This window comes from Centrocercus urophasianus, unplaced genomic scaffold (assembly GCF_019232065.1).
Source record: "Centrocercus urophasianus isolate 14NV4802_14NV808 unplaced genomic scaffold, USGS_Curo_1.0 seq_26, whole genome shotgun sequence".
Lineage (NCBI taxonomy): Eukaryota > Metazoa > Chordata > Aves > Galliformes > Phasianidae > Centrocercus > Centrocercus urophasianus.
The window spans coordinates 648,632-661,027 of record NW_024884822.1 but is presented as its reverse complement, the minus strand read 5'-3'; the positions used below and the strand labels follow the sequence as shown (position 1 = coordinate 661,027).

Below are 12,396 nucleotides of genomic sequence, written 5' to 3'. Positions count from 1 at the left end.
AGGCCTTCTACCCTTGGGTTTGTAGTTTTAAAAGAGTTTTTTTTTGTGTGTATTTTTTTTTTAATCTGACATTTTGTCCTGAAAGGATGTGAGACGTGCGAAACCAGTGAATGTGGAAGCCACCACAGGAGGCCAAGACACAGTATTAAAAGGAGTAATGAAAGAAAGCAAGCTATTGAAGTGTAAACTCAATTTTACTGTGAGTACGCTGCAGATCAGAAATGAGTAGTTTGGATCCCTGTTGCAACCGACACCAAAATATTAATGTCTTGGTACAAACAGGAAACAGAGAGAGCTTAGAAATCTGTTCTCTCTGTTTTTCTAGAGGAGACAATTTGTTAGGACACCGAACACCCTGTGTCATCTTAATAAATAGCATCTCTATAATAACAGACCTTGCTTCCTTTCGATTAACTTTGCTCACAAGGTTGGACTCTTGATCCCTGTTTTCTTCCTGGTTTGGAAAACAACGGCGTTGTTTTTATTTCCCTGCCTTGGATCCCTTTCTTGGGTTAAATCCGCAGGAAGGAAAAATGCAATCTGAATCGCTGCAGGACACCGCCTGCCTTCCTGTAGCAGCGGCCGGCAGGAGCCTGGTGAAAATAGGAAGTGCAGTCCTGGTAATGTCTGGGCCCAGAGAAAAATCACAGCTGGGAGCCATGGTGTGAACCACAGCATGCTCTGCAGTGACATGGGCTGGGGGTTGGCACCCCGGGAATCTGCATGGGCTGAATTGCACTGCTCAGATGTAAGCTCCCTGAGGGCTGCCCGAGCTCTGTGTTTTGATTAGTATCAAAGGATGGAGCAAATAGATTCAGGTATCTCGGAAATGCTGGCAAATGAGTCATGAAATGTATTAAATTTATTCATTTGTTTTTACAATGCAGTACGAGCGCAAGTTCTGTAGAGATATTTGAATTAAAAGTCATGTCAAAACAAACTATGAAAAATACCAGTGATTTGGTGCAGAGTAAACGTGGTCGCTGGCACTCTTCAAAGCCTTTGAAATACATTCTTCCTTGGAGACATTTTTCCCCATCCACAAATCTACCTCCATTGACTAACACTCAGCTCCTAAAAGCTCCCTAAGAGCAAGGGCTGCCACTGACCGCACCAAGCAGCAAGCATGGCTCAGGAAATCCTTGCAGCGTCACCGCTCACACAGCTCCATTCCCTTCTCTGGATGCTCTCCAGGGCTTCAGTGTCTTTCCTGCAGCGAGGGGCCCAAACCTGAACACAGCGCTCAAGGTGCAGCCTCACCAGTGCTATGTGCAACGGGAGTGTTGAGGAGCAGCATTAAGCTTTCAAATGAAAACAACTCCCGAGAGGAACGGAGCTGTTTTCTTTGAGATCCTCCACTGGTTTTCCACAAGCTTGCTACCTCTGCATCCTGCAGTAGCCCAGGAAGTTGAGGGCTGCTTCAGACTCCTGCGGACTCTCACAGCTAAACGTATGATGTGTTTTCACTTGTCAAAATTAGACATCGAAAGACTAACTACAACTCCATAATGTCTCAGTCAGGAGCCACAGCTCCAAGACGGGACATCCCAGGTTTGACTTCTGGGGGCCTACAATGCTCTTGTAACAGCAGTCTTAGTGAGGAGCAGCTGAGTGCTCTGGGCTGTCCAGCCTGGAGCAGAGGAGGCTCTGGGGAGGCTCTATACACCTTCTTGCAAGGAAGATGTAGGAGCACTCAGTGTGTTGTAAGTGACAGGATGCAGGGAGACAGCAGCACATTGCACGAGGGGGAATTTAATTCAGCTATCAGGAAGGATTTCTTCATAGAAAGAATGGTAAAGCAGCGGAGCAGGCTGCTGGGGACGAGGCCCCATCCCACAGGCACTGAGGTTGCGGATGTGGTGCCTGGGGACTGCAGCAGTGCTGCTGGGGGTGCGCTGGGTGGTCCTGAAGGTCTTCACCAAGTGAAAGCACCCCGTGATCTCACTCTGGTTGGTCAGTAACCGGACGATTTTTTGCACCCGCGAGAAGTTTTGACTGGAAATGTCGGTCCTGCCCCAAGCATGAAGTGCGAAGGGAGACGCCCGGGCACCGCAGCACGGCCCGGCCGGCCTGCAGGGCCGAGGCGAGGCGGGCGGCACCCCCAGGCCGGGCCATCACCTGGCCGCGGGGCGGCGCGGCGGGCGGTGCCGGGAACAGCGGCCGGGCGGGGCGGGTGCGGCGGCGGGAGGCGGCCGGAAGAGCCCATTTCCTCCGCGGGACGGGAGCGGGTGCGGCCGAGACAAAGCGGCCGGGGGTCAGAGCGGATCGTGTGGCGCGGCGGGGCTCCCTCTGCCCTTCTCCGGTAACTCTCGGCGCTCTTCCCTCGCGGTTCTCCCACACGGAAACTTTTGGCGGCGGGACGGGACGGGCGCGGCGGCCGGAGCTGAGGCCGCTGGTCGGGAGCGGGGCCGTGGGGCTGCGGGCGGGGCCGGGGCAGCGCGGCTTCCGGGAGCGGCCGTGGGCCGGGGTCGGTCCGCCCGTCGCGTTTCGGTGATCTCGGAGGAGGGCGGGCGGGCGGGGCCCGGCAAAGTCCGGGCAAGTTTCGATGTCTGCGCGGAGTTCGCTGGGAGACTTCGCCCGGCGCGGGGCGGTCCCCAAAAGCTCGGGCTGCCCGCCTGGTTCCTCGGGGCCGCTCCGCTTTCTGTTCCTCCGCTTCGGGAGCGGCCGGCCTCCCTCCGGGCGCGGTGCCGGCCCGCCGCTCCGCTTCGCCCTGCTGGCCGTTGGGCGCCGCCCCCGCGCGCGGGCGGACGAGGCGGCGGTGCGGCCCGCTGCGCTGTGCTCGCCCTCGGCCGGACGGCGGTGTCCTCTTCTGTCTGAGCTGCCGATCCGTGACCCCCGTGCCCCGCCGCGATTCGCGCTCACTGCTTGCCTTAGGAGTGCCCGCGGCCTCGTTCCAGCACCCGGCCTGCCCGCCCGTGGCGTGGCTGCGGTGGTTGGGTTGAGCCGCTCTTTCCCTTCATCCCAGTTTCCTTTTTTTCTTAATATTTTTTTCCCCCCTTTTTTATTTTCTTGGGACGGGGCTGAACGACCAGAGCCGTTCCTGGAGCTGCAGTTGCTTCCTGTGTTTTTCCTGCACGGGGAGGAGGAGGAGGTGGGGAGGCTCTGCTGGCTGCACCCATTCCAGTGCACAGCACTGGGTGAGGCTTCGCTTCACAGGCTGCCCAGCTCAGCCCTTGGGCCGGGCCGGTGGGAGGTCATTCTGTGCTTAAATGGTGTGAAAGCCAGCTTGCCTCGTGGAACGCGTGGTCTTTGGGTTTGGTTTGGTTTGTCTTTGGGTGCTGAGTGTTTGGTAGCACTTGTTTCTCCTTCCTGAATGGAAACTTCTTCTTTGGAAAGGGCGTTATTTTATGTTGAGTCTTTAACTGTTTTTTATTCAGAGGAATGGTTTTTAAAGGAAATGTCTTAGTCTGTTCCTCCTCTGAAAAGTCAATGATTTACTTCTTGTGTGGTTTTTTTTTTTTTTTTTTTTTTTTTTTTTTTTTTTTTTTTTTTTTTTTGGAGGCTTTGCCCTAACCTTTTCCATAATAAACAACAAGCCTTCAGCTTTTCTCAGCCAGCTCTAATAATAGGCCTTTGCACTGGAGATTAAAAGTTTACCCAAGGTGGCAGGGGGGAGCGCAGCGGGCAGAGATTAGAAATCCTGCACCCAAACCGATGACTTAAAATACTGTAGCAAATATTTATGTCTCCATAAATTCTCGAGCTTTGTGTAACATCAGCGTTTCCAGTGTCTGACATGTGTAATGGCAGGCGCTAATATACAGCTGCTTCACAGGGTGTCCGTGGGTCTGATAAAGTTAACTGAAAGACGTAATAGAAAAACAATTTGTGTGTTTTCAGTGGCACGAATATCTTCCTCCCGCAGCTGTGAGATGGAGAAACTGATCTTGCAAAAGAATCTTCATAAATATAAGTGTTTATGAGCTGGAAATAGACTTCAGTAGGAAGTCAGGCCTGCGTTGAAGTTGTACCTACTGTTAGAACTTGATTTCTAAATTTCTTTTCTTATGAACAGAGTTTGTTAGGCTCATGGAAGTACTTAATGGCACGGCCAATCAACTCATCATGGATGGTTAGTAAGGTTGGTGTAGTGTGAGAAGGTACAAGGCCATGGTTCTCTCTGAAAAGACTGGATGTATGGCATCTGGTTTGGTTTTACTGACATCTCTTGGCTTTGGACACCAGAGGAAACATGGTGAATAAAAGAGGACTGATTATTATGTTGCCAGCACAATGCCATACTGAGACAAAGTCATCTCACACAAAGCTGAATGCCCATTGTTGTTCTCTTCTGAAGTGCCTTGACTGGAAATCACTCAAAGTCTTGCGTTGTGGAACATTAGTGTGTATAACATTAGTGTGTATTTATGAGTGGTGTTCCCCAGGGGTCGGTGCTGGGGCCTGTCCTCTTCAATATCTTTATTGATGACCTCGATGAGGGCATCGAGTGCACCCTCAGTAAGTTTGCAGATGACACCAAATTGGCTGGAAGTGTGGATCTGCCTGGGGGTAGCGAGGCCCTACAGAGGGATCTGGACAGGCTGGAGAGCTGGGCTGAAGCCAATGGGATGAGTTTCAACAAGGCCAAATGCCGGGTCCTGCACTTCGGCCACAACAACCCCAGGCGACGCTACAGGCTTGGGGCGGTGTGGCTGGAGGACTGCGTAGAGGAAATGGACCTGGGGGTATTGATGGATGCTCGGCTGAGTATGAGCCGACAGTGTGCCCAGGTGGCCAAGAAGGCCAATGGCATCCTGGCTTGCATCAGAAACAGTGTTGCAAGCAGGAGCAGAGAGGTGATTGTTCCCTTGTATTCAGCACTGGTGAGGCCGCACCTCGAGTACTGTGTCCAGTTTTGGGCCCCTCACTGCAAGAAAGATATTGAGGCCCTGGAACGTGTTCAAAGGAGGGCAACAAAGCTGGTGAGGGGTCTGGAACACAGGCCATATGAGGAGAGGCTGAAGGAGCTGGGAATGTTCAGCCTGGAGAAGAGGAGGCTCAGGGGAGACCTCATTGCTCTCTATAACTTCCTGAAGGGAGGTTGTAGTGAGCTGGGGGTCGGCCTCTTCTCTCGTGTCATTAGTGATAGGACCAGGGGGAATGGCTTCAAGCTACGGCAGGGGAGATTCAGGCTGGACATGAGGAAGTATTACTTTTCAGAAAGCGTGGTCAGGCACTGGAACGGACTGCCCAGGGAGGTGGTGGAGTCACCGACCCTAGGGGTGTTCAAGGAAAGACTGGATGTTGTGTTGAGGGACATGGTTTAGTAGGAGCTATTGGGAATAGGTGAACGGTTGGACTGGGTGATCTTTTAGGTCTTTTCCAACCTTGGTGATTCTATGATTCTATGATTCTATGATTCTATAACCTTGAGGATTTGGGTTCTTTATTACTTCTGGGAATCCACCCCAACTTAGCTGTATAGCTAATCTGGAGTAGCTCTGCTCTGTGTGTAGCTCGTGCGTTGGTTAAACGGAGTTGCAGCTTTACAGGAAGTGCAGATGTTGATGATTACTACTTTTAGCTTCATATGATTTTAGTCCAGCATGTGAGGCTGGAAAGAAAAACTGCAACAGCACCTTTGTTGGAGGAACCCAACTGAGAAGAGAAGCACTGGGAGTGACCTGTGGTACCACAAGGCAGCAGTGGGTGGCAGAGCCCAGTGCAGGGATGTTGTGCCTCATGGAAGTAAAGGAACTGCAGGAGGAACGCAGCTGTAAGTTGGGTCCTTCTCCTGAGTAACTGAGACTCTTCGTCTCCCATTCAGGGTGAGAATGGGTGTCTTGGTTTTTGTGTGTGTAATGGGTTACTATAGACTCTCCTATTAGCAAATCTGATACTTGAATGTGATTCATGATTCTACCTTCTCTGCTCTATTTAAAGAGCCAGCTACCTTTTATCTGGCATGATTACGTATTTTTGTTAGTCGATCCCAGCTGTACAACACAAAACATCTGCTAGTCCTTTCGTGGATGTTTGTAAACAACTCTGGTAGAATCAGAGAGGAGTAACCTTTTTGTCTACGCTTTATGAAGCAATAGAAATAATTCAGAGTGCCTACCACAGTTTGCAAATGGAAATTCTCTGCAGTCTCTTGACATTCCCTTACTTCTGTTAGAATTCTAGTTCATAAGGCAGCTACCTGAATGATCGTATTTACTCATCTGCATATCTCTTAAAGGCTTTCTTTGAATTCAGGCATCTGAGAATGGGGAAAGCAAGCTTGGGGTCAGGTACAGCTAAGGGGGGTAGTTTACTGAGGCAGATAGTGCAACAGTAGCAAGAACACAAACTAAACCTGATGCCAAACAGTTCCCTAGTACATCTGTTTCAGTATATTAAATGACAAGAAGTGTACACACATTATAATCTAAGAGTGAATTCAAATCCTTAATGTTTCCAAGGGATGAGCAAACAAACTGGAGCCCAGCAGTGATGTGCCAGGTAGGATTTCAGTGCCCACAGCGAGGTACAACTGCCAGTGTGTACTTCTTTCCAAAGAACTTCCAGTTTCCAAAGCTATCTGTGCTGTTGCAGAACAGAGCTGTGCCTCACGTGTGCTTCAGAAGGCTTTCTGGTCAGCGTGGGGCTGATGGCAGGGAGCGGGTGGGATGTTGGTGTAAGCTGGGATAGGAGATGCTGTGAGCCCATTGGTGCACTCTATTCTGGAGTGGCCTTGAGCAGTTATTTTGGGAAAAGGAGACTGAAATTACAGGGCTTGTGGAGAGCTGATGAAGGCTCAGGAAAATAAGATTCAATTTTTTTTTTTTCTTCTGGATATTGTCTGAAGGAAATGAGGAGAGTTAGGGTCAGATGCTTCTGATGCGCTTCTGTCCTTGCTGCTGTGCAGCACAAGATCAAGAGGGCATTTAGGGAAATACCTAATTTGCTGCTTTTAAATGGATAAAGAAGTCAATAAGAAGTGATGCTGCCCTGAACTTGACCTTGATGGCCTTTTTTTTTTTTTTTTTTTTTTTTTTTTTTTTTTTTTAACCCCTCAACCTTCTGTGGCCTTTCACACCCACAAAGGTTCAGAGAGTTTTCATTCATTCCTTGCTTTGTTCTGGGTCCTTTCATGGGTGATATCTCCACAGCTTTAAGGGAGGATTCTTTTAGAGTTATCTTTCTAGGTAATATAACCTCAGCCCAGGAGATCCACTTAAATGAAATGGTCTGCACTAAACTTCACTTAACCAAAAGGGTCAGTTTAATTTTTTATGTAAACAAGACTGAGCTGTGTGCTTATAAAATAATGTTTAACCTGAGTAACACCGGGCGAGTCAGTATTCATCTTTGCAAAGTGCTCTTGAGATGAAGCTTTAGAGAGGCTTTTTATTATTATTATTGACTAGAATGATAATTATATTAAGAGACAGCTTTGAAATATCGGGGACAGGACTGGTTGTATGCTGGCGGAGGTGCAGGATGGTGCAAGCAAGTATTTCTTCTGCATAAATGTAGCTGATGGATGTGTACAAACTCTCCATTCTGTACCCACTTTAAAGTGTCCATGGAGTGCCTGCTTGTAAAACTAAGTTCCTTTGGCATGACTTGGAGGCATAAGGGGTATTGTGGCTCAGTGTCAGAGTTGCCAAAGGTGTTGGATAACTCGTGGAATAACATTTGGTGATGGTGGTGGAAATGTACGTACGCACAAGTTCTGTGCAGGCTTTGCATGCTGTTTGTGTTGTGAAATGGAGTTCATGTCAAGCAATGCCTGATAATTTAAGCATATTAAAGCTTGAATTATTTTGTTTAAAGGATGAGAAGCCAAAATAATGGACTGGAAGTGGTGATGGGGGATTTGATGGGGTTTTCTTGGGAGAGCTGGGAAGTTGTTGGCCTGCAGTCCTGTCTCCAAGCCTTTTGTTGGGGGAGGGCCTGGGTCCCAGTGCTGCCATCAGCTTCCTGCTGACTGCCTGGTCCTTGTCTGAGCTCTGGCTCAGATCCTCTTCCTGGCCTTCACCAAGCTGCCTGGTAACACTAGGAGGAGAGAATAAGGCAAGAGGAGCTCAAGAGCCATTCCCTCTGCTTGTCACACCGTGAGCAGTACTGCTCTGGTTTTATCCGTATTCCATCACTTGTGCCAGCTGATGCATTTATGGAGCAATAGATGCTCTTGGGTAGTGGCTGGTATCTTCCTCTGGTTTCCTATTTATAATTTTTGACTCTGACCTCTTTTTATTATCCCCACAATCACTTGGCTTCCTTCTGTCTTTCTTACCCCTCCTCCCCCCCAAGTCCATAAAATCATCCCCAATGGGAAAGCAACAGGAAAGCAATAAAAGAAGGAAATGGCATTATTTTCAATAGGCTCAATTTGATGACTTACTTTCCTTTAAATTCCCAAACCCGATTGGGAGTTCAGAAGGCTTCGTACAAAGGAGGAACGTGACCTTTTTTTCTTTTTTTTCCAAGGCAGTAAAAAGCCATGATGTGGTTTGGGTCGATGAAAATGGCTTGATTTCTACATGAAGCTGGGCTTTTTTATAGTTTGTGCCACTTCCACTTTCTGGGATATGTGTTTATTTACAACCAAAAGAATTTCCTAACTAGCCTTAAGTGTCCTGAAAGCAGGCATACAAGGCTTCCAGGAAAATAGGCTCAGGGGTTACTTGTTGCTCCATGGCACTTCCACTGCTGTCAGGAGTGCTCAAAGTACTTCAGTTTTGTAGTGAAACAGAGAAGAGTGTGATGTGACTCCTTTTGCCCTCCATTTCTGGCTGGGGTTAGTCTGTCTTCGATCAGATCCTGAGTTGGTTTTTTCACTCAGTAAATCACTGTCAGCAATTTGTTTTGTTCCTCTCTGTGCCCTTCCAGAGAAGCTGTGCAGCTCCCACTGGTCCCTCCTATGTGCTCTCCTCAGCTTTGTTCCCCGTTGGTGCGCAGAGAGGGTGTTTGTTTGAGCATCCTCCCTTACGTATTCCTCCGGATAATTGCAGTCATTTACGACACTTAACTCATCCAACAACGCTTGTGCGTTACATTCCTGCTCAGCCTTCATCCCGGGCTCTGCTTTTGTGTTGTTTTTTGATTCCTTAGCTTGTGTGTGTTGGTGGAGCTGCAGGCTGACTTGTGTGGAGGTGTGTGGTGATGGTGCAGCTCTTCCTCTCACCAGCTCCTGGTTTGTAGTGAAGAGATTTCTCGTGATGCACGTGGCACATCTCAGTGCTGTTCTGAGCCCTATCACCTGCGGTTTGTTATTCCTTTTTTTTTGACTTACTGCTTTGTCATACTTAGATGAGTGTTCCTGAATGAAAGTGAAAGGCTAGAAATCTAAATGTCTTTTTTTTTTTTTTTTTTTTTTTTTGAAACTTCAGAAAACATCTTTCTTTGGGGGACTCATCGAGCTCTGTTATTCAGTGCTGTAGTGGATGCTACTCTTTCAGTAGCTTGCACAAACTAAAAAGCAGTGGAAAAACCTTTTTCTCACCTTTTTAATACCATAGTGAGGGCTTTTTTTTTTTTTTTTTTTTGCTATTTAGTCTGTAGTTGCTTCTACCCTGCTCATGCAATTGAGACGAGTGTCGCATTTAGTTTCTCAATACCTTCTGACCATTTTGTCCACGTTCAAGAAAATTGTTGTCTACCAAACCTCTAATTAGAGAAGTCTCATTTCTCATCTGTCAGAATATGTCAGCTCAGACAGCTCCAATATTTGTGTACTTCTCCTTTCTAACTGTTAATGAGGGTCTGGCTTTGGAGGCTGGGGTCAGCAGAAAGGACCAAGGGGAGTCGCATCACAGCGGATCGCTTTGGGAACGAGATGCTGGTTTGAGTGGGGTCACGTTCTGCTTATTTCCAACCCTGTAGCTTAAACTGCGCTTCCTATTGCAGATTGAGTGCTGAAGATCAGGGGAAAAAAAACCAAACAACAGGTTTTCTTTGCTTTTTATTGCCAGCAATCAGTTTTTGGGTTTTTTTTTTTTTTTTTTTTGCAAGCTGTACAAGAATTAATTTTGCAGAACTGGCAAATTTTTGTGCCAATTGATAAAGTAGGCTGATTTATTACAAGCCCTTTTTGAAGAAGACTTGTGAAAATTAATTTGTTAAAAGGCTGCCCTCCTTTTTGTTGATGTGCACTCATTGTAACATCAGTTGGTGGTTGGGTCCTGTGAGGGGTTTGCAGAGCCAGGCTCAGTAGCCACAGCCCAGTTATTGCCTCTTCAGTTACTCCGTGTCCCACGGCTCTGAAATGTGCTTTGGGGTGCTGTGAGCTCAGGACATGCTGTCTGACTTTGAAAGTCTGCATCTAGAATGTTAAAATTATTCTTAGCAAAAGGATTTCCCGTGTAACGAAGGAAAAGTGGATGTATTTTGTAAAGCAGTGTCTGATACATCATCAGTTTTCTTTCTATGTAGTTAGAATCCTGTGTGAGTTTGGAAATGAGAAGCCATGCAGAAATAAATGGGAAGCTCGTTGGGCCATACGATGATATCCATCTGGACAGTTAAACAGGCGTAAGCACAAGTTTGGTTCTTGCATCCTTTTAGGATCTCATCCATGACTTGAAGCCTTAATGTGGCATGAATAAAGCAGTAATTGCCCATGCTTGCTGTGATCTGGCTTCCCATACACCTCCCTTCCAGCTCCTTTGAGGCAAAATAGTCATGCCAAAATAGAACAACCAAAGTCTACTGCTGATGTAACCGAAGGCAAGAGGCTGTTGTTAGCAGTGGCTTCTCCCAAATGTTGGCTCCTGTAGAGCTGTTGCTGTGTTTCCATGAACGCTGTGGTGAAGCTGCTTGCAGAGTGTGAGCTTTATGCCCTCAATGACAGCCAGACCAAAACTTCTAAATGGAAGGAGACTGCTTCAGTCCATGGTTCAGTAGCAGTTCTGAAGCTGCTGGGAGCAAGCACTCATTGCTTGGGCAAGTTTGTTGCATGTGAACCTGGTGACATACAGGAAAGTGTGTGCTTTCCTGTGGTGGCAGTGCATGGCATAGGAAGGGCTCTGCAACTTGTGAGGGGTTCTTGGGGGCTCAGTGCTGGCTTGGCTAACAAGGCAGGAGATAGCTCTTAGTTCTCTTCATTGAGGTTATGGAAGTTGTTACTTTGCCTAGAGATGTTGGGTTAGGTTGCACTTAAGGTTTATTAAACAAATAGCTGAGTTAGAGAAGCATTTGTCTGTCAGTGGCTGTGCAGTGCCCTCTGATTGGCAGCTCCAGGTCATTCTGGATAACCTTTTCCACAGCAGTGGGGATATACACAAGCAGATGGGAGCTGGGTCTGAGTGGTGCCTGTTCTGCTGGAGCTGCTGAGCGGTAGGCTTATCCTAAACTGGATTTGTCCTCTTGTTTGGCCTGTTACTGTGGCCTGTGCTGAAACTTGTGGTGAAGTTGAATACACTCAAGTGATGGGAATATTTTAGGGATTAAAGAATATAGTCAGTGCAACACCTGTAGTTTGTATTTGAAATCCTAGTTCTAGGGCTTTGTGTGGAGTTTAAAACTTCATTGCTTATATGGTGGAGAATGAGATTTGGTAGCTGAGGAGAAGGAATTTAATGTTGAAGGTTATGTTAGAAGATGAGTGTGTGTGTGTATACTTGGCTTTCAGTGAAAACAGTTTAAATCAAAGCCACTCAAGTCCTCCTTGAAAAGAATGGTGCGTACCAAATGTCCAGCAGCCATTCTTCCATGGACAGGAGCACAGTGGCAGGAGGCTGTGGAGGCAAAGAGGAAAGAATGGAATTGCTTTTTCTGAATACTTAAACTACATTAAGAACAGTTCCTGAAGCCCCTTCATGGGAACTGGGCTCAGCATGTAGCATGCCTTAGCCTTCTTCATACCAAGATGTTTACAGTGGATGTTAGGTACCAAAGTTCTACAGATTTGTGTCTGTTGTGTTTTGTCCTCCAGGGATAGAAGATCCCTGCTTATTGTCAGCTGGGTTACGTACTCAGATAACAAAGCAAACAGACAAAACCAGAATTTCTTTGAGGGCAGAGAAGTGTGGTTTGCTGTCTGGCTGGAAGATGCAATGGGATCGTTATCACAAATCCCTTCCGTATTCCATGCTCATGCTTGGATGATGGAATAAGGGCTATTCTCTTTACATTGCACAGAATAACCAAGGGCGGCCTGCAAGCACAGGAGAAGACAGGGTTATAATTCAGCATGACTGACTACATAGCAAAATATGAAAGGAGGAAATAAATTGCAGAATACTGTTCTCGTGTATTACTGTGCCTGGGCAAAGTGTGTTGCACAAAATGGGGACGAGTGGCTGGGTAGCACAGACAGCTAAAATGGAGAATGTCCTCCCAGGTATAAACGAAGGATTGTGTTTTAAATAGTCTTGTATAATGTTCTTTTGCTTTTTTGTACAGCATAGTGCACAAATCCAGCATGCGGTGGTGCTTGGCTTGGGTGTGTGCCCCCCGCTGTGTTCC

General features: G+C 47.4%; 1 protein-coding gene across 1 annotated transcript in view; it reads left to right on the top strand.

The window, feature by feature from the left end:
* Positions 1 to 2,200: 2,200 nt before the first annotated feature.
* The window catches only part of CTNNA1 (catenin alpha 1), a 107,417-nt gene continuing 97,221 nt past the window's right edge, over positions 2,201 to 12,396 (top strand). The window contains exon 1 of the mRNA XM_042826360.1: positions 2,201 to 2,302. The gene's annotated coding sequence lies outside the window, so the exon portion shown is untranslated. The remainder of the gene's footprint in view (positions 2,303 to 12,396) is intronic.